The sequence below is a fragment of the Marmota marmota genome, unplaced genomic scaffold (genome assembly GCF_001458135.2).
Source record: "Marmota marmota marmota unplaced genomic scaffold, marMar, whole genome shotgun sequence".
In the NCBI taxonomy this organism is placed as follows: domain Eukaryota; kingdom Metazoa; phylum Chordata; class Mammalia; order Rodentia; family Sciuridae; genus Marmota; species Marmota marmota.
Window position 1 is genome coordinate 52,626,110 of NW_026000108.1, and position 22,693 is coordinate 52,648,802.

Here is a 22,693-nt window from a genome sequence, read left to right on the forward strand (position 1 = left end):
TGGCAGTTCAGACTGTTTGTTTCACGGCTTGTGGAATGAGGGGTGACCATATTGGATTTTAAACTTTGAATAAGATCACATTTTATGCTGCTACTAAAGATTTAGCCAAAAAGTCTCTTAAATGATCACATAATGAAGTATAAAAAATGCTTGCTTTCCAACTGTGTTATAAAGGTGTGATATTCATTAAAATACATTAATTTTTTTTTGCTTCATTTTAAGATATATAATTCTATAAAATTATAGATCTGTTCATAATTATAAACTCAGCGCAGCCTACAAATTCAAGTGTTACAAATTAATAAGTATTAATTAAAAATCCACAATTTGCACCCCATGTTACCTGTGCAATATATATTTTTTCTATTCTTGTTGTTCAGCAGTTATGCAATGGAGACCCATGATCTCTCAGGGAGTATTCTGGAGGCCCCCTATAGACTTGGGGTAGGCAAGAAACATTTCTGGTCTTTCTGTATCATAACATTTCCCTCTCAATTTCTCTTTCTTGTGCACAGTCTACATTTCAATGTGGAATGGAAGATGTTTGGGGCAGAGACTGTTCTATTTTGTTTCTTCACATATTCATCACTTTCCTGTGGTACATGCTAGTCCCTTCTCAATATTCTTTGAGAGAATGACTGGTATTTTTTTATGTGTTGAATAATGAATTTCTACATTTAACTCACCCTATCCTTGAAAGATCTTCTTCTTCTGAAACAAAGATAAAATTCACATATTTGTGATGGTATAGATGTGAAAGATTTAAATATATAGGTCTCTTTGCTCCATCTCCTGTAATTCTGTAAATGTGATTAAGCATTCTGAATGAGGAAGAGAGAATAATTCCTGGTGAGAATGAAAGGATGACAGAACCATCTAAATGGAAACAAGTTTACCTTAGGCAGAGGTTTGACTGGTCTTCAGTGGAGTTCTCCAACAGTATGTACATTTGGTTGGGTTGGGTGAGGAAATTCCAAATCCCAGTAGGTGTGAATAAGCCAGATATCTGCTTTGGCCATTGTCTCTGTCAATGTAGTTGGTCGTCCTGAACATAAAATAGAAGATTAAACCTATAGAACATTGGGAAGTTGTTGTGCAGATAGGAATATGCCTGGTATTGGAAAGAACTTTCAATAATGAAGAAATATATGTTTAAAAGTGTGTGTAGTTTTGCACCTCAGATGAAGCACTAATCTCTAGGAGATATAAAGAGCTCAAACATCTGAAAACCAAAAATACCCAAATAAATGTGCTAAGGAACTGAACAGACACTTCACAGAAGAAGAAATACAATTGCTCAACAAACATATGAAAAAATGTTCATCATCTTTATCTATTAGAGAAATGCAAATCAAGACTACTCTAACATTTCATCTCACCCCAGTCAGAATGGTGATTATCGAGAATACAAGCAACAATAAATGTTGTTGAGAATGTGGGGGAAAATGTACACCCATTTATTGCTGGTGAAACTACAAATTGGTGCAAACTTTATGAAAAGCAATATGATGATTCCTCAGAAATTTTGGGATAGAACCACCATTTGACTCAGTTATCCCACTCCTTAGTTTATACCCAAAAGTCTATAATCAGCATACTACAATGATGCAGTCACATCAATGTTCATAGTCACTCAACTCACAATAGCTAAACTATGGAACCAACCTAGATTCCCTTCAGCAGATAAATGAATAAAGAAAATAATGTACATATATACATGGAATATTAATCAGTCTTAAGGAAGAATAAAATTATGGCATTTGCAAGTAAATTGATGGATGCTAAGGGAAATAAGTCAAATTCAAAAAATCAAATGCCAAATGTTTTCTCTGATAGGCAGATGCTAATCCTCAATGGTAGGGAAAGGAAGAATGAGGGAACTTTGTATTGTGCAGAGAGGTGTGAGGGAGAGCAGTGGATATAATGATGGGAAAGTTGATGGAATGAGACAGACATTATTACCCTGTGTACATGTATTATTATAGTATTGGTGTGACTCTGAATCATATTTGGCTAGAGAAAGAAATTGTGCTCCATTTGTGTAGAATACATCCAAATGCATTCTTTTCAAAAGATGTGTGTAGTTTGATAAAGCTACTATGTGTACATGGAAAATATACATACATAGTCTATATTTATTATATATATGATGCTTATAATTATATATTTTTTCATATATATGTATATAAATATACATATATATCATATAAATCATATAAATATGAGCTTTTGGAGTAGACACTATCTGTAATCTGTTTATTCTTAACAAGATTAATTGCACCAAAATAAGCTAGCCAGTATAGACACAAATATTTAGTTTTTTACCTAAAGTTGAAAAAGTAACACAAATGTAAGCAAACATTATAGTTACATAACCCATTATTCATACCATGCTAATAAAAGAACATTTCAGCATTCTTTCATCTAGTTTGTATAATTTAGAGAAAACTCTGACCCTTGTTCTGCAAGTGAACTAAAAGGAGTTTAAATATGATTCTGTTCTTTGTGCCTACTACTGCTTTGGATTCATGTTAGGAGCTTGCAAATATTTATTATGCAAAAAATATTTTGAAAAAAGTGCTGGAAATTGTAACAATATGAAATAGAATTTTTTGTTTAGTTTTAATTTTCGTCCTTTTTTTTCTTTGACAGATATTTTAAAACACAAGACTAACAATCTATATTTTTTGTGCTTTAACATTATAGGCCTTAAAGAGCATGAATTTCAAACACTTAGTGAAGGAATTTGGAAGTGCTAAAAAACACAATTAAGAGCCTCCTGGTATGGGATGGAAACAATGTCACACAATGTAGGAGGAATTTATTAGGCAAACTGACAAAAGAGTTTCTAAATAAAGAATCTAATTGAACTAAAGGGAAACAATTTTCTTAGGCTACATGGATCATTGTAATAGAAATATGAGTGTAAGCCCTCAATCTCTGTGTCTACGTTCTTCAAGACAGTAAAGTTTAAAATTAGTTTTCAAAGATAAATAAAATGAGTAGTGCAATGGTAAACTGTATGCAGTTGCCTAGAGAAGTCCTCTGGGCTCTATGTGGTGGGTATATGATTTTCTAGTGTATTTTATACAGAAGTTTTTGACAATTCAGTGTATATTTTTCTGTAACACTCTGAGTTTGATAGATGATTATATTTTATTACATGAAACTACTAACATTTTTTTCTGATTTTATATTGTTATAAGTTCACCTTTATAAAGGTTTAGAAAAGTTAGGACCTTATACTACAAGTCACTTACCTAGTTTTTCATGTAAAACTGATTCCATCTCTTCAAATTAAATGATTCAAACCAAAAATCAAAATAATTTATGTACAGCATATATATATATGGTTATATATATATAACCAATTCATTTAATGTCATTTCATCACTTAATCCTGAAAAATATAACAGGTACATAGGAAGAAGGAAAGAGAAGTCCCCCAATACACTTTTCCGCTATGTAACCAGGAGAGAAGTAAAGAGTGTACACAAATGGTTTTTGAAGAATTTCAGCCAGCAGCTCACCACAGGGACAAATGGCATCTGAAAGATTGATCAAACCTTGAATCTTGTAATTTTGCCTACAGTTTCTTGTTCAAAACTGCATCTCTACATATGTTCTCCACATAATCAGAAAATTGATTCAAAATTTCATGAAGTATTGAAAAATATTTCCAAAATGTTTTTTTTGCATCTCATTAATCAATGCACTTAGTGATTGAGAAGAAGAAGTCTATATATCTTCTCTTTACAATGATGAAGGATAGATCTCAAATTTAATTGCAGATCATTTGTCACTATCCACAAAAATGAAACCTGAAGGTTGCAAAACAGTCACCTCATGCCCCGTCTGTGTGATCTCCTCCAGTATTGTCTTTATATTGATCCAATGGTTGTATTCCATTGCCCACACCAGTACCTTTCAACAACTTCCAGAACCAAAGTAACTATTCAGCAGTAACAGGAGCAGAACTGCAGTCATTTTCCTAGACATCCTGGTGATATGCAAGGCTTCCTTTCACATTGAATTCCCTCTATTCTTGTTGCTATCTAAGAAAAAAATCATTATTTGGTTAAAAGGTAACTTGTACCCATCAAAGTAAATACACAAGTGAACATTTAGAATATCTGGATTCCAAGTTGAAAAATCAAAGGTTAGGCGACTTCATGCTTGTGTATTTTAATGACTCTTTCATGATATAAACGCATTCCTACAGTTAAGAATTTATGATCCTGCATGTATAATCACCTCTCTTATGTTCAGATTTTTAGAATATAAAAGTAACAATGGCAAGTGAGGTGATCTTGCTTATAGATTTCTTGACTGCAACTAAACTAAATATACAGTTGAAACAATATTTCCTAGGTATCATTTAAAATATATTTGCAGTAAAGTAATTGTTTGCATATAATTCATATAGTATACACACCACCATTTTAAGTGTATATATCAGTTGTTCAATCTCAGAAAAGAATCTCAGAATTGGAAACCTCAGTTAATATTCAATGTGGAAATGTTTTAAATCCAAACCCTCCTAGTACCTCTAATCATCCTATATGCCTCATTGCTAGGTAATATTTAATCAATTTAATCTCTCTATAGATACGTTTATTATGGAGACACTTCAAGTAATTTTTATATAATATATGGGATTTAGTGATTGATTTCAACACTTTTAAATAATTGTTATCAGTTTTGGTGATTGATATCAATACTTACAGTTATGTCTTAAAGATTCATCAATGTTGTAGTATGGGTCAGGCCTTCATTCCTTTTCATGCTATGACAGGGCATTAGTTATGTCAGTGATCTAAGGCATCCATGGAAATCCTTTCTCATCCTGATTTTTGATCTTATAGAATGCAGGGTAGTATCTCTATTTTTTTTATATTTTCTAAGAATTGCTTTGTGGCATAATATATAGTCAATTTTAGAGAAGGCCCTATGTGCTGCTGAGAAGAAAGTGTACTCGCTTGGTGAAGGATGAAATATTCTATATATGTCAGTTAAGTCTAAGTTATTGATTGTATTATTGAGTACTATAGTTTATTTTTTCAGCTTTTTTTTTTTTTTGGAAGATCTATCCAGTGGTGAAAGAGGTGTGTTAAAGTTACCCAAAATTATTGTGTTGTGGTCTATTTGACAGTTGAACTTGAGAAGAGATTGTTTGATGAACGTAGATGCTCCATTGTTTGGGGCATATATATTTATAATTGTTAAGTCTTGTTGGTGTTCGGTTCATTGAGCAGTATGTAGTGTCCTTATTTATCTCTTTTTATTAACTTGACCTTGGAGTCTTATTTATTTGATATGAGGATGGAAACCCCTGCTTGCTTCCAAAGTCCATGTGAGTGGTATGACTTTTCCCAACCCTTCACCTTCCTTCTGTGGATGTCTTTTCCTATGAGTCTCTTGGAGGCAACATATTGTTGGGTCTCTTTTTAGATCCACTCTGCTAGTCCATGTCTTTTGATTGGTGAGTTTAGGCCATTAATGTTCAGGGTTATTATTTAGACAAGATTTGGATTCCCAGCCATTTTTGTTTATTTTTGGTATGTAACATGACTTGATTTCTCCTCTGATTAGATATTTCAGTCACATTGCTAAGAGTAGCAGGCATAAGTTTATTGAAGGGACAGGAAAAAGGAAAAGGGAACAATTTGAGAGAATGAGTGGTTCTCTCAGGAGAAGGACATGCCCTTCATTCTCTCCAGTTTTTTGGGGGGGACCCAGGGAGCTTTCCAGAGGGTCTTCACAGGTGTTCCTTTGACTTTTGAAAAACAGCAGGCTACCACCCAACCTTTAAATTCCCACTGTGCATGGTTAATTCCAGGAAAATTCTAGGTCACTATGTACCATGCTGACCTGTTCTAATTGGTAAACAGAACAGGTTTAAGGTGAAAGGTTTTTTATCCTTATCTCCCTGTTTTGTAAGGAGGTCTTTGTAAGGATCATAAAATTCCACCTCTCCTTCTTCTCAGGGTAACTTGTATTTTTATTGACATATTGGGTCTGCATTTCTGTGGTAGATAACAACTTCTTTGCTAGGAAATGTAACATAATCTTTTGATTTAAATCAGGCAGGGCTGCGTAATATTTTTTATATAAAAAAATAAAGCATGTGTGAGTCAGCTCAGTGTGTTGTTTGGCCGGTCACAGGTCACTCAAAAAACACACCAAGTCCCAGTTTTGTTCAAATTGAAGAGTTTTTATTCAGCTTGCCAGCCAGTGACTGCTCCCCCTCAGGACCCATAAGTGTCTCTGCAAGAAACAGCCCCGAGCCTGAGAATTTTAGGATATTTAAAGGCAAAAACCATATCTGGATTGATATAGCTGCAAGCAAGCATGTACAGAAGCTGAATTGGGCAGTTAGTGAGACAATGCAATGGGTACATTAGTATTTCCCATGAAATACTAACTCTTTACATTTTTTAATTATAGATGGACACAATACCTCTTTTTAAATTTATCTTGATGTGGTGCTGAGGCTCAAACCAAGTGCCTCACACATGCCAGATGAGTAGCATAGCAGTAAGAAAGCAGAAGGGAAATGGATCAAAATGACCCTAGTTCAGTACAAGTTAGAGATTGTTACTAATGTGTAGGCAATCAATCTCTTACTAAGTACATTGCCAAGAAAAGTGAAAACCAAAGAGAACAATTTTACATTGTGTATTTACTATATATTACTATTTTGTGTTGCCAAGTATATTATGTTATGTAACTATTAACAGGTACAGAAGCAGGACTTTCCCATGGGAGAAGCATTTCTTACTTGATATGGAGTCTCAGGGTAAAACGCAATCTATTTGGTCATTGCCCGTATAGCCTGGTCCATAACAAGTGGTCCCACTTTATAAAATTATTACCTTATCCTTCTGTGCCCATTGTTAACATTTGTGTGTTCCCTATGAAAGGCAGATCACAATTCATGGTAAAATTGATAATGTTTTTTAATTCATTCCTAAGTTTTCTGCACACTAGTTTTTCCCAACTTTGGCTACTATGAATAATCTTAATTATTCATATTTATGTATTAGTTTTATTTGGATATTTTTATTTCTATTTGGCATATAAGTTAAAATAAAATTTCTAGGTTTTTGTAAGACTTTATTTAACATTTTTGGACCTGGATAACTCTTAACTCTATTTACTGTATCAATTTTCTAATCTAATAAGCATTGCTTGAGTATTTTAATATCTCAATCAATGCTAGCATTGTACTATTATTTTTATTATAACAACACCATTGATGATATAGTGAGATACCTCAATATGGTTTTGTTCTGAATTTCCTTTCCATAAATGTAATATTATTTTTACAGTTGTCCATTGGCCATGGCATATTTTTTTTGGAATTATGTCTATTAAGATTTTTTAATGTCTTTTAAGATCATTTGTTGCTTTGGTGTTATTCTTATTAGTTAGTTCCTATCTGTTTTATATAGTCTTGATATAAATCCATTAATATTTATATGATTTGCAAATATCAGTAATTTTTCTCTTCATTTTATTAATAGTGTTCTTTCATGTAGAATATGTTTAAGTTTCATGAAGTGAAATTATTCCATTATAAATTTTTCATGCATTTGTACCCTAGCTAAGAATCTGTTACCATACTCAAGGTCATAAATATTTATACATTTTTGTTATTCACTTATATACTAAAACCTCTCTCATGTAAATTTATGAACTACCTTAATTAATATTTATACATGGTATAGGTTGAAGAATCAAATGTATTTTAAAATATTTTTTAGTTGTAGACAGAAACAATCTCTTTTTAAAAACATTTTTTAATTGTAGATGGACACAATACCTCTTTTTAAATTTATCTTGATGTGGTGCTGAGGCTCAAACCAAGTGCCTCACACATGCTAGATGAATACGCTACCACTGAGCCTCAATCCCAGCCATGAAAACAATATTTTTATATATTTTTTTATATAGTGCTGAGGATTGAATCCCATGCCTCACATGTGGGATTCTAGTGCTACTCCAGTTAGCTACAGCCCCACCCTCACAAATTGTATTTTATTTACACATGGATCATCAGTTTTTGCACCCACATTTATTCCATAAGACTATTCTTTCCCTTTGTTTGTTTTGTCAAACTTATAAAAATGAATTAATCCATTAAAATTCAGTGATATCATTGAGATATGATGTATACTCTTATTTATTTTGGATTATTTCTAGTTTCAATTTGGCTTTGGTTCAATTTTGATTGGCTTTTATTTTGGTGTAGTTCCTACTTTTGCTGGTTTTCACTTTTTAAATTTTATTCCCATTTTGTTGAGAATGTAGTTCAGGCTTTCTAGTTGTGAATTCTTTTAATTATTGCTTATCTTGGAAGGTTTTTATTTTATCTTCAAATCTAAAGATTAGTTTTGCTGGATATAAAATTCTTAGTTGACATCCATTTCCCTTCAGAGCTTGATATATGTTGACTGAGTACCTTCCAGCTTTGAGAGTGTGGGTTGAGAAATCATCTAAGATCTGAATTGGTTTCCCCCTTTATGTATGTAATCTGATACTTTTTTGTTGTGTCCTTTAAAATGTAATCCTTATTCTGTATGCTAGGCATTTTCATTGTAGTGTACCTTGTTGTGGGTCTGTTGTAATTTTATACATTTAGGGTCCTGTAATCCTTCCAAACTCATTCTATTATTGCCAATATCACCCTAATCCCCAAACCAGGCAAAGACACATCAAAGAAAGAAACCTTCAGACTAATATATCTAATAAACATAGATGCAAAAATTCTCAATAAAAATCTCACAAATCAAATACAAAAACATATCAGAAGATTATGCACCAGGATCAAGTGGGATTCATCCCAGGGATGCAAGGTTGATTCAATATACAGAAATCGATATATATAATTCATTACATCAATAGACTCAAAGATAAGAATCATATGGTTATCTCAATAGATGCAGAAAAAGCATTTGAAATATACAGCACCCTTTCATGTTCAAAACACTAGAAAAACTAATGATAACAAGAACATATCTCAAAATCATAAACTCTACCTATGCTAAGTCTCAGGCCAACATCATTCTAAATGGAGAAAAATTAAAGGCATTCTCTCTAAAAACTGGAACAAGACAGGGATGCCCTCTTTCACCACTTCTATTCAACATAGTTTTTGAAACACTGTCCAGAGCAATTAGACAGATAAAAGAAATTAGATGGATATGTATAGAAAAAGAAGATTTTAAATTAGAACTATTTGGTGATGATCTAATTCTAGACATAGAAGACCCAAAAAGCTCAACCAGAAAATTTCTAGAATTAGTAAATGAATTCAGAAAAGTGACAGGATATAAAATCAACACCCATAAGTCAAAGGCATTTCTATATATCAGTAGCAAAGCCTCTGAGAAGGAAATGAGGAAAACTATCCCATTCACAATAACCTCAAAAAAAATAAGATACTTGGGAACCAACTTAACAAAAGAGGTGAAAGATTTATACAAGAAAAACTACAGAACCCACAACAGAGAAATCAAAGGAGACCTTAGAAGGAAGAAAGATCTACTTTGCTCTTGGATAGGCAGAACTAATATTATCAAAATGACCATACTACCAAAAGCACTACAGAGATTTAATGCAATTCTGATCAAAATCCCAATGGCATTCCTCATAGAAATAGAAAAAGGAATCATGAAATTCATCTGGAAAAATAAGAGACCCAGAATAGCTAAAGCAGTCCTTAGCAAGAAGAGTGAAGCAGGTGACATCACTATACCAGACCTTAAACTGTACTACAGAGCAATAGTAACAAAAACAGCATGGTATTGCCACCAAACAGACTGGTACACCAATAGTATAGAATAGAGGACACAGAGATCAACCCATAAAATTATAATTATCTTATATTAGACGAAAGTGCCAAAAACTTGCATTGGAGAAAAGATAACCTCTTCAACAAATGGTGTCAGGAAAACTGGAAATCCATATGCAACAAAATAAAATTAAACTCCTATCACTCACCATTCACAAAACTCAACTCAAAATGGATCAAGGACCTAGGAATTAAAACCCAGACCCTGCATCTAATATAAGAAAAAGTGGCCCTAATCTTCATCATGTGGGATTAGGCTCCAACTTCCTTAATGAGACTCCTATAGCACAAGAATTAAAACCAAGAATCAATAATTGGGATGGAATCAAACTAAGAATTTCTTCTCATCAAAAGAAACAATCTGTAAGGTGAATAGACATCCTGGGAGCCAGTCTTTACCCCTCATAAATCAGATAGAGCACTAATCTCTAGGATATATAAAGAACTCAAAAAGCTAAGCACCTAAAAAAAATAACCCAATCAACAAATGGGCCAAGGACATGAACAGTCATTTCTCAGAAGAGGATATACAATCAATCAACAAATATATGAAAAAATGCTCACATCTCTAGCAATCAGAGAAATACAAATCAGAACTACTCTACGTTATCATCTCACTCCAGTCAGAATGGCAGCTATTATGAAGACAACCAACAGTAAATGTTGGCGAGGATGTGGGAAAAAAGGTACACTCATACATTGCTGGTGGGACTGAAAATTGGTACAGCCAATATGGAAAGCAGTATGGAGATTGCTTGGAAATCTGGGAATGAAACCACCATTTGACCCAACTATCCCTCTCCTTGGACTATACCCAAAGGATTTAAAAACAGCATACTACAGGGACACAGTCACATCAATGTTTAAAGCAGCACAATTCACAATAGCTAAACTGTGGGGCCAACCAGATGCCCTTCAGTGGATGAATGGATAAAAAATGTGTGGCATATATATACAATGGAATTTTACTCAGCAATAAAAGAGAATAAAGTCATGGCATTTTCAGGTAAATGGATAGCATTGGAGAAGATAATGCTAAGTGAAGTTAGCCAGTCCCAAAAAGAGTAATGCCAAATGTTTTCTCTGATATAAGGAGGCTGACTCATAGTGGGATAAGGAAGGGGATCACAGGAGGAATAGATGAATTCTTGATAGGGTAGAGGACTGGGAGAGAAAGGGAGGGGGCAGGGGATTAGCTAGGATGGTGGAATATGATAGACATCATTATCCAAAGTACATGTATGAAGACACAAATTGGTGTCAGCATACTTTATATACAACCAAGGTAAGAAATAATTTCAAAGAAGAGCTGAAAGTATTTTCAAATATGAAATTGAATTTTTTTCAATCATTTTTTTAATTGATGGATATTTTAAAACATGAGAGTAATAATTTGCATTCCAGGGAATGAATTGCAAAACTGTAGTGAAAGGACTGTAGAAGTGTTAGAAAACACAATTAAGAACCTCCTGATATGTAATGGAAACACTGTCATGCAACTGAGAAGGAATTCATTAGGCAAAATGAAAAGACGATTTCTAAATGAGAAATCTAATTGAACTAAAGGGAAACAATTTTCTTAGTGTTACATGTATAGTTGTACTAGAAATATACATGTAAGTCCTCAGTCTCTGTGTCTATGTTCATCAAGACATTTAGTGAAGTTTAAATTTATTTTTCAAAGATAAATAAGATGAATAGTGCAAAGGTAAAATTTGTATGCAGTTGTCTAGAGAAGTCCTCAGAGCTCCATGTGTGGAGTATATGCGTTCCTTGTGTGTCTTATACAAGTGATGGCCATAGGTTTCTAACACTTTAATGTACATTTTTCTGTAGTACTCTGAGTTTGATCTCTGATTTTTTTCTTTTATTACATGACACTATTAAAAGAAATTCCTCTGACTTTATATTCTTGTAAGATCACTTTCAAAAAGGCCCAGGAAAGTTAGGATTATATACTACAAATAACTCTCCCAAGATCTCACTGTAAAACTGATTACATTTTTTGTATTAAACAATTCAAGCCAAAAATAAAAACAAAACACATAAAGCATATTTTTTACCCTTTCAATGAATGTCATTTGATCACTTAATTCTGAAAATATCACAGGCACATAGGAAAGAGAAAAGAGAAGTCTCCAACTATACTTTTTTTTTTTTAATGTGTAACCAGGAGAGAAGTGCAGACTGTACACAAATAGTTTCTGAACAATTGTGGCCAGAGGCTCACCACAGAGAAAAATGTCATCTGTAAGAACAACATCAAACCTTGATTCTTGTAGTTTTCTCCTAAGTTTCTTGTTAATACTACATCTTTTTATATATTCTCTACAAAATCAGAAAGTTGACTTGCATATTCTTGTAATATTGACTAATATTTTCAAATTTTGCATGGGGGCAATTCATAAACCACTACATCAAGCAATTGAGTGCAAAGATTCTCTGCATCTTTTCTTGATAATAATGGATAGATCTCAGATTTAATGGTAAATAATTTATACCATCCACAAAAACGAACTTTGAAGATTTCAAAACAGTCACCATATGCCTCCTCTGTGTAAACTCCTCCAGGATTCTCATTAAGTTGATTCAATGGCTGTATTCCATTTCCCACACCAGTACTTTTGTACAACTTGAAGAACCAAAGCGAGTACTCAGCTGTAGCAGCAGAAGAAGTACAGTCATTTTTGTAGAAATCCTGGTAAAATGCAAGTCTTCCTTTCACATTGAATTCTCTCTGCTTCTGCTGATATACAAGAAGAAATCTTTACTTAGTTAAAATGTAATTTATACACATTAAATTAAATACATAAGTGAACAGTTTAGATATCTGGATGCCAAGTAGAAAAATCAAAGGTTAGGTGACCTCATTTTTACATATGTGTAATGATACTTTCATGATCATAAATGCTGTCCTGTAGTTAGGAATTGATGGTTTTGCATGTGCATTAATGCTAAGGGTTTTAGAGTGTGTGGAACAATGGCAAGTGAGGTGATTTGTGCTATAGAGTCCTTGACTAGAACTAAAGTAAACATATTGTTGAATCTACATTTCTTGGGTATCATGGTTTAACAGATTTTTTTCAGTAAAATCTTTGTTTTCATATAATTCAAGGAAAATACTCATGATTTTAAGTATGCATTTCAATTGTTTAATCTCAGAGGAGAATCTCAGAATTGTAATCCTCAGTTAATATTCCATGCTGAAGCATTTTAGCAATTCAAATTCTCCCAGTACCTCTAACCATTCCATATCCCTCATTCCTATTTAATTTTACTTAATGTCCCCAGCATAATCATATCATAAAGATATGCTTATGCTGGGGACATTTCAATTAATTGTTATATAATATATTGGTTTTTGTGATTTATTTCAACACATTTAAATAATTGTTATGTGTTTTGGTGATTGATATCAATACTTGTAATTATGTCTTAAAGATTCATCCACCTTGTGGCATGTGTTAAGAATTCATTCCTTTTTATTCTATGACAGGGCATGAGCTATGCCACTGAACTGAGGCAGCCATAGAAGTCCTTTCTCATCCTATTGTTGTGGTAATGCCAGGGTGTTTTAGACACGTTGCTAAGGTAGCAGGCAGGATTTAATTGAATGGACTGGAAAAGGGAAAAGAGGACACACTCAAGGGAGGGAGTGGTCCTTTCAAGAGAAAGACAGCATGCTCTTCCTGCCCTCCAGTTTTTTGGACATCCAGGGAATTTTCCAGCAGTGTCTGCCCAGGTCTACCTTAGACTTTTGAAAGTCAGCAGGATGATATCAGACTTTTAAATTCTCACTGTGCAATTTAACTTCCTGGGCAATTCTAGGTCACTTTGGACCATGTTGACCTGTTCTAAATACACGCTGTTCTTAAACAGATTTTCAGGTTACAGGTAACTATTCCTTATCTCCCTATGTTTTGTAATCAGGTCTTTTTTTTATTTTAAAATTCTTTTTTAAGAGAGAGAGAGAGAGAGAGAGAGAGATTTTTTAACATTTATTTTTCAGTTTTCGGTGGACACAACATCTTTATTTTATTTGTATGTAGTGCTGAGGATCGAACCCAACGCGGCACAAATGCCAGGCGAGCACTTTACCGCTTGAGCCCCAGGTCTTTCTAAGGGTAAATAAAAGAACATTGTCACTCCCCATAGAGTAATTGGTACAATTATTGACATTTTGGGTTTGCATTTCTCTGGCAGACAAGAGCATCTTTGCTGAGGAATGTAACATACTGTATTGATTTAAACCAGGCAGTGTTGTAATTATTTATTTTTTTTAAAGAAAGCATGTGGGAATCAGCCCATTGCCTTATTCCATAGAATTATTACCTTAACCTCATGTGACTATTGTTAACATTTATGTGTTTTTTATCAAAGCCAAAACACAATTCATGGAATAAAATATATTACATTTGTTTGTCCATTCCTAAATTTTTGCACACTAGTTTTTTCACAGCCTTTGGCTATTATAAATAATTGTATTAATATGTATGTAATAGTTTTATTTGGATATGTTTTCATTTTTATTTGGTATATAGGTCAAAGTAAAATTTTGGAGTCTTATGAAAATCTTATGTTTAACCTTTGAGAGTGTGGCTGACTGTAATCCAGTGACTGAACCAATTTCTATTCTAACCTGCATTGCATGAGTATTTTAATATCTCACATCACTGCCAACATTTTATTATTATTTTTATTATAACCATTTTATTGGTGGTGTAGGGAGATACTTCATTATGGTTCTGTTCTAAATTTCCTTCTAATGCTTGCAATGTTATTTTCAGGTGTCCATTGGCCATTTGAATATTTTTCTTGGAATTATGTCTATTCAGATCATTTGGTCATTTTTTAGTGCTATTCTTATTTTTGAGTTGCTAACTTTATATATTCTGGATGCAAATCCATTATCAAATGCACTATTTGCAAATATTATTCATTTTTCTATTAATTCAGAGTGTCCTTTTATATTAGGCAGAAAGAGTTAAGGGCAGGGAAGGTATGTGGGAGTAGAAAGGAGAGCAGAATGAATCAAACATTAGTAACCTATGTGCATATATGACTACATGACTGGTATGATTCCACAGCATGCACAAACAGAAGAATGAGAAGTTATACTCAATTTATGTATGTTGTATCAAAGCATATTCTATTGTCATGTATAACTAATTTGAAAAAAAAAATTAAAAATAAATAAAAATAAATAAAAAGAGCATAGGCAGAAAAAAAAAGAATACAAGCAACAATAAATTTTGGCAAGGATATTGGGAAAGCATACACTAACATATTGCTGCTGGGACTGCACATTGATGCAACCATTATGGAAATCAGTATGGCATTTACTCAGAAAACTTGGAATGGAACCACCATTTGACTCAGCTGACCCACTTCTTGTTTTATAACCAAGGAACTAAAACCAGCATACTACAGAGATGCCACCACATCAATGTTTTTAGCACCTCAACTCACAATAGCCAAAATATGGAACCCACCTAGATGTCCTTCAACAAGTGAATGGCTAAGGCAAATGTGGTATGCATACAATGGAATATTACTCAAACTAATTGAAGAATGAAATTATGACATTTGCAAGTAAATGGATGTAGCTGAAGAATATCATGCTAATTTCAATAAGCCAATACCAAACAAATAAAGGTACAATGTTTTCTTTGATATGTGGCTGCTAATTCACAATAAGGGAGGCTTGGAAAAAAAAATAGAGGTACTTTGGAATAGGCAGAGGGGAATAAAGGTTTGGGAGGGGGCATGGGGTTAAGAAAGATAGCATAATGAATTCAATATTATTACCATGTGTACACATATAATTACAAAAGCAGTATGATTCTACAAATTGTACAACCAGAAGAATGAGAAATTATAAACCATTTATGTATGATGTGTCAAAATGCATTCTACTGTCATGTATAACTAATTAGAACAAATTAAAAATCATTTAATCAAAATCTATGTGTTTTCCAGGTTCTATAACCTATTGTACATCCACACTTATTGTACATGCATTCTGTACTATTTTTACATTATGCTCCCTTAACTTTTGTAGTTTCATAGTTCAAAAGTCTGACCAGAACATTTGTAAAGGAGGAAAACTTTATTTAAGTGCTCACACTTTCAGAAGTCTTAGTCCATAAAAGGCTGGCTCCATTCCTTGGGGCCTGAGGTGAGGCTAAACATCCTGGTGGCAGAGCTTGGTGAAGGGAAGAAGCTCACATCATAAAGAGAAAGCAGAGAGTCTCTACTTTACAGAAACAAATACATATCTAAAACCATGTCCCTACTCCCACTCCTCCAGCCAAACCATGCAACTTCACTTACTACTCAGTTAATCCCTACCAGGGGACAAATTTATTGATTGGTTTATGACTCTTATAACCCAATCATTTCTCCTCTGAAGCTTTTTATATTGTCTCACATGTAAGCTTTTGGGGGCTAGCACACATACAAACCATAATAGTACTTTATTCCTTTTGGTTGTATTTTCAATGGGATGGTTGCCTGAAATGCATTTGAAACTCTTCATTACAAATAGGGTAAAATATAACTCTTCTTTGTGTTATAATCCTGTATTCTGGAAACTTGCTGTTTTTCTTCTTTAAACAAGATTTTTCTCCAAAATTTTCTGAAGCATTTTATATGTAGGATTATGTTTTCTGCTAAAGGGGGATTTCGTTTTTCTTTAAAATATGGCTTCCTTTTACTGCATGCTTTTGGAACCAATCTTGAAAAATCAGGATCACATTCTTATTCCCCCATGTTAAAGATCAAAAACTTGAGAAATGGCAAGGAAAGGAGAAGTTTTCTTTGAAGAATAGGAGAGAGAGAGAGAGAGAGAGAGAGAGAGATATCCTGGGGGGGGTGTGTCCGTCAGAACTGGTGCCAGATGGAGTGGGGGTGTTCTGCCCATTTATAGATTTTAGGTTTCCTGTCTTCCCATGCCCCATTTCCTCTTAACTTTCCCATATGTTGACCAAAAGGTGGAAATGACCGGAGGCAGGGATATTCATTAACTATTCCTTGCTGGGAGATACAATTCCTCTGAGACCAGGTATTCTTGAGAACAGGTTGCAAAGAGAGGGAAGTGTTCTGGAGATATCATCATTATGTTTACTTTTGAATTAAACCTCATCTGCCTGACCTAATCATACATTATCTACACTATCTGCCCATTGTCCTTGTTTCATTCCCCCCACTCTCATTAATGAAACCCTTACTGGTTTAACAGGAAATTGACAATGACTGCCCTGGCTGCTTCGGGCTTTTCAGAGGCAACATGGGGCAAGCAGCTCAGGCTTCTCTTTTAGGAATGATTCAGGGAGGTTGCTGGGTTTCTGTAAAAGTCTAATTTAGAAAGAACAAGTTGTTAGCCTGGGGTGGTGGTGCATGTCTGTAATCCCAGTGATTCAGAGAGGCAGAGGCAGGAGGTTTTTGAGTTCAAAGCCAGTCTCAGCAATTTAGCAAGGCGCTAAGCAACTCAGTGAGACCCTGTCTCTAATAAAATACAAAATAGGGTTAGGGATGTGGCTCAGTGGTTGAGTGCCCTTGAGTTCAATCCCTGGTACCCAAAAAATAAGGAGGAGGAGGAGNNAGAAGAAGGAAGAAGAAGAAGAGGAGGAGGAGGAGGAGGAGGAGGAGGAGGAAGGAAGAAAAAGAAAAGAAAGAGTAGGTTGTAAAATCATCTGGAAGGTGCGTGCTTCTATGACAGAAACAAGAAGACATGAGTACCGGAATGAGATTTATACAAAAGAAATGTAGTAGCATCTGAAACATATCTATGAATATCATGATGATGAGAGAAACCAGTAATTTTAGACCAAGAGGTACACAAGATAAGAAGTTTTTCCCCTGAGGAGGCCAGGAAAGTCATAACTTCTATTTTGGAATGCTAATCTTTAAGGATATGAGTTACATTGCCAGTGTTTTCCAGACTATAAACAAAATACTTAGTTTTTATAATGTCACAGATGCCCTCATAAAATGTAATATACTTGGAAAGACAATCAGTTAAGAAACTCACATAAACAAAGGTGAGACTATACTGAGGAGATAAGCAGGAATCTAGGAAGTTGTGATGGGAAAACAGCAACCATTTAGGAGCTGCAGGCATTTGAGAAAAAGTATAAAACAATCAGGAACCACAATTTCAGCTCCCAGGAAGGGGCAGGGAAAACTGACATGCAATCACCAGTTAATCTGGGAGAGAGAAGGCAAACAGATAATAGCCACAAACTAGTAATCCTAATTGCAGAGAAAACCTGGAGTTCTTAAAATTTTATATCCAATGCAAGAGTTAGATTTGAAAATGCTTTTTTTCTGCATAAAAACTAGCTATGGAGAAGTATTTAATATAGATCTTATCATCTCTTAGGCTGTTATAACCAGGAGCCATCTTTAAAAGGGCACAATTGTTCTGTACTAACTACTCCTTGGATCAGAAAACAAGAAGCATTACTAATACTGGGTCCCTGGGGACACCTGCTGTATGACAGGATGGGAGGTGGTTGCAAGAGACAGTCTTGGTAAAGGGGAGGATCTTTTACAAATGTCCTGAGAATTTAATGAATGGGGAACATGATCTGTGTAAAGCACTATGGTTGGTGTCCCCCTCTACCTGTTAAGCAATGAAAAACTCATATGAGAGGACCAGGTCCTAATGGACTCTGACCAGTATTGGCATATCACTAGGTTCCCAGCGATGTTTTATCCTTGAGTGAAGAATTCAGTGGTCTCCTAGCTTTGCCCACAATGCAGGTCTATGCCACAGTTTGGTAATTTGCAATAGCCCCAGTTACATTGCTTGAGTGTCTGCCTAGCACACAGCCTGCTGAAATTCATCAGGACTAATGGTAGTTCTGGGTATTCATTCTGGAAATGAACCAAACTCCACAGCAGACATATATTTTACTCTTTCATTTATCAGTCTTTTTATCTACTTTTTTTTTTAAAAAAAATTAAATTTAGCTTTTTCTACAATATTTCTGCCCTTTCCCTTATTTGCATTGTGACATGTTTTCATTCTCACTGCATTAATAATGTATTTATAAATCTGTTTTTGTTTGTTTGTTTGTTTGTTTTTTGTTTTGTGATTGTTACTCTGGTTTGTTTTCTTCTTTCTGGCTGGAGCTTGGGTTCATTCCCAGCAAAATGAGGGCATTGGATTTAGACCTTGCTGTGAAATTGCACACAGCCATATCAAGAAAAATTTATTCCAGTCACATCCTAGTCCTGCTGTAACACTGACAGGTAATTCCACTTATGGAACAGGGGAGATAAAAAGCCTCTAGTTCATGACCCAGCCCCAAATACCAGAGATTAAGGAGGGCTCAACATTACAACTTGGACATTCATCACTATAGCAACTTAGAAGGACACAAAGGGAGAAATAGGCTCCAATACAAGGGTAATGGGTGCCTTCATAGCCTCTCTTTCTTCAATAACCCCACAAAAAAGCAAATAAAAATCTTCAGAATTAATTCACACCAATTGAACTTCACCAATAAATGTAGAGTATTTCATCCACTAGCTGTAGAATACACATTCTTTGTAACATATAGTCAAATGTTTCCCTAAACTGGTTGAATTTAGGTCATAAAGAATGCAAATTATTGAATGAATTGTTCAATAATTTGAAACTTTTTTCTAATTTATCAGACCTTAATGGAATTAAAGTAAAAATCAAGAGCAAGATAAAATGGAAAAAAAAAGATAGACAGAGAAAATGCATGGAGATTGCACAACACAGTATTGTATAACTGTGGATCATTAAGGAATCAAGGCTGTATTTAAAACAATATATCAATTTAAATGAAAAGAGAAACACAACGTAACAGAAAATGTGAAAAAAAGAGCAAAAACTATTCTATATGAGCTATGAAAGCCTAGGTTAAAAAAATTAGTTCTGAAAAAAAAAAACCTAATTAGATGCATTTTAAGATCTCAGAACTATGAAGACAAGTCAAACACTATACAAGTGGAAAAAATGAATCAAAAAGATGAGAGCTGAATTATTTGATAAAGAGATCAAAGAAAGAGAAAGAGCCACATGAGTAAAATCAGATGCAAAACGGTGGATATTGTACTCCAAACCACTGAAAATCAGATGATCATTAGGGAATAATTTGAAAAACTATATCCCAATCAATTATAAATTGTAAAATAAATGGACATACTGACACACGTATGACCAAGCATTCTTGAGACAAAGCCTTACAAATCCTGTGCAGTCAACAGTGAGCAGTGAGACTAAAGTAGCCACAATGTTTGCCAACAAAGAAATCCCTAAAAATATACAGATTTGTTACTAATTTTTCCAGATTTGAAAAGGTCATTCTACATAATAAATAGGGAAGGAATCCTTCCAACTCATTCTGAAAGTTCTGTATTTTGCTGCTATCAAAATTGATAATGATACAGAGAAAATTATAAACCAAAATCTTCCCTGAATATAGATGTAAGATCCTCAATAAAATATTCACCGATCCAATTCTCTAATAACACAGTAAAATATCATGTATCATGATCAAGTTGGCTTCATTTCATATCAAGGAATAAAAGAATGCTTCAGTAAATGCAAGTCATAAAAAGTAACACAGCACATGAGTACAACCAAGGACAAAAATCAAATGATCATCTTCATACAAAAAAAACCTTCATAGTTTGATATCTCTTCCTAAAACAATCATGTAGGAAGTTGGTATAGAATGCTTATATCTCAACATAATACAAGCTAGGTGTGTTTAATCCATAGCCAGCAAGATACTTAAACAGGAAAAACTGAAAGTATTTTCTATAAATTAGGAACACACCATGGCTGTCCACTGTCACCATTCTTATTCAGAATAGTACTTTAATATTGAGGCATGTCACTCAGGCTATTGGGAATAGGAGAGGGTATACAAATAGGAAAGGTACAAGTGCAATTATTTCTCCTTAACATGATTTGATTCTATACTTAGAAGACACTTCTCATTTCAATAAGACTCTTAGACATAAGAAACTTAAAAGTGTATGTGGATATAAAATGAACATACAAAACTAGTAGATTTTAAATACACCTGTGTTGAACTCATTGAGACAGAAATCAGAGCAGTCATATTCACAAGAAATTCAAAATAAAATAAATCTGGGAATTAACCTAACAAAATCTGTGAAAGGCCTCTGAAATAAAGTTGTAAAACAAAGAAACAGAGAAATTGAAGAAGTTGGCAGAGATTGGAAAGACTGCTCATGTTCCTTAACTGGGAGAACCAATATTGGTAAAATGGCAATCTAACCAAAAGACACCCAAAGATTCAATGAAATCTCCATCAACATGCCAATGATATTCTTCACAGAAGAAAATAAGGCATATGAAAGACTGTATGGCCAAAGAAATCCTGAGAAAAAGAGCCAAAGCTGAATTTATCAAAAATGTACTAGAGAGCCATATTAACAAAATAGCATAATACTGGTATAAAACAGACTGTAGTCAATGGAATATAATTGAAAATGCAGAAATAAACTTGCACATCTAAAATCAACAGATTCCTGGCAAAGGTTCCAAAAATATACATTGGAGCAAAGGCAGATTCAAAAATTGGGAAACTGGTAAAACTGAATATCTACTTGTAGACAATTAATTATAGATTTCCTTCTCTCAATCTGTAGAACATGATCAAAAAGTTGATCAAGTTATTTAATATTTGACATGAAAATTTGGAGCTTAGAGGAAAACATTGTGGAAACATTTCATAATATAGGAATACAGGCAACAATTTTCTGAATAGAACTACAAAGCTTGGGAAGTAAATGTAAGAAATGGCAAATTGGATTACATCAAATTTGAAAGCTTCTGCACAACAACTGAAGCAATTGAGAGGAAAGGAGCCACCTTAAAATAGTACAAAATCTGTTTTAGCTATTCATCTGATGAAAAATTAATATACTGAATATATAAACAAGCCAAAAAATGTTCAACAAAAGAACAGGTCATAGAAACAACAAATGTGCAAAAGATCTGAACAGATGCTTCTAAAAAGAAGTTCAAATCAACAACAAATGGTCTAAACATATTTTGCCATAAGAACATGCAGCAGTCAGAATGGCAGCTATCAAGACAACAAGAACAACAAAATAACAAAAGCCGAAAAGGGTGTGAAGAAGAAAAAAACCCTCATGTGCTGTTGGTGGAATGAAACATTTAACAGCCTCTATGGAAAACTGGATGGAGTTTCATTTCAAAACTAAAAATAGAACTATCATATTCTTCAGGTATTCCACTTCTAGGCATGCATCAAAAGGATTTGAAGTCTTTATATAAAAGAGATTCCCAAATAACTGTTGGTATTATAGTACTATGCACAATAGCAAAGCTACGGAATCAACATATGTTCCCATTCACATATGAAGAACTAAGGTTAAAATGTGTGTGTATATATATATATATATATATATATATATATATATATATATAGTGTGCATATAATAATATATTATATATATGTTATAATAATATAATATATAATATATATTTTATATATGGTATATATATATATATATATATATATATATATATACACACACACACACACACACACACACACATATATATGTATATATTTTGGATAAATGGTTGCAAATATTTTCTCTCATTCCATACATTTTTCTCTTAACTCTCCAGATTCTTTCATTTGCTGATCCAATTTTCAATTTTCTCTTTCAGTTTTGGCTTAGAGTCAATAACCATTTGCCCAAACCAAAGTTCTGAAACTTTTCTTCCAGGAGTTTTATTCTTGGGGTGCTTACATTTATATTTTTATTCTATTTTTGAATTGATTAACTATT

At 33.7% G+C, this 22,693-nt stretch overlaps 1 protein-coding gene and 1 pseudogene across 1 annotated transcript in view; both read right to left on the reverse strand.

Annotated features, from left to right (window-relative positions):
* LOC107139270 (UDP-glucuronosyltransferase 2B31-like) overlaps positions 1-22,693 on the reverse strand; it is a 136,776-nt gene that overhangs the window by 47,501 nt on the left and 66,582 nt on the right. The window lies entirely within an intron of this gene.
* On the reverse strand, positions 3,261-3,999 carry LOC125610869 (annotated as a pseudogene).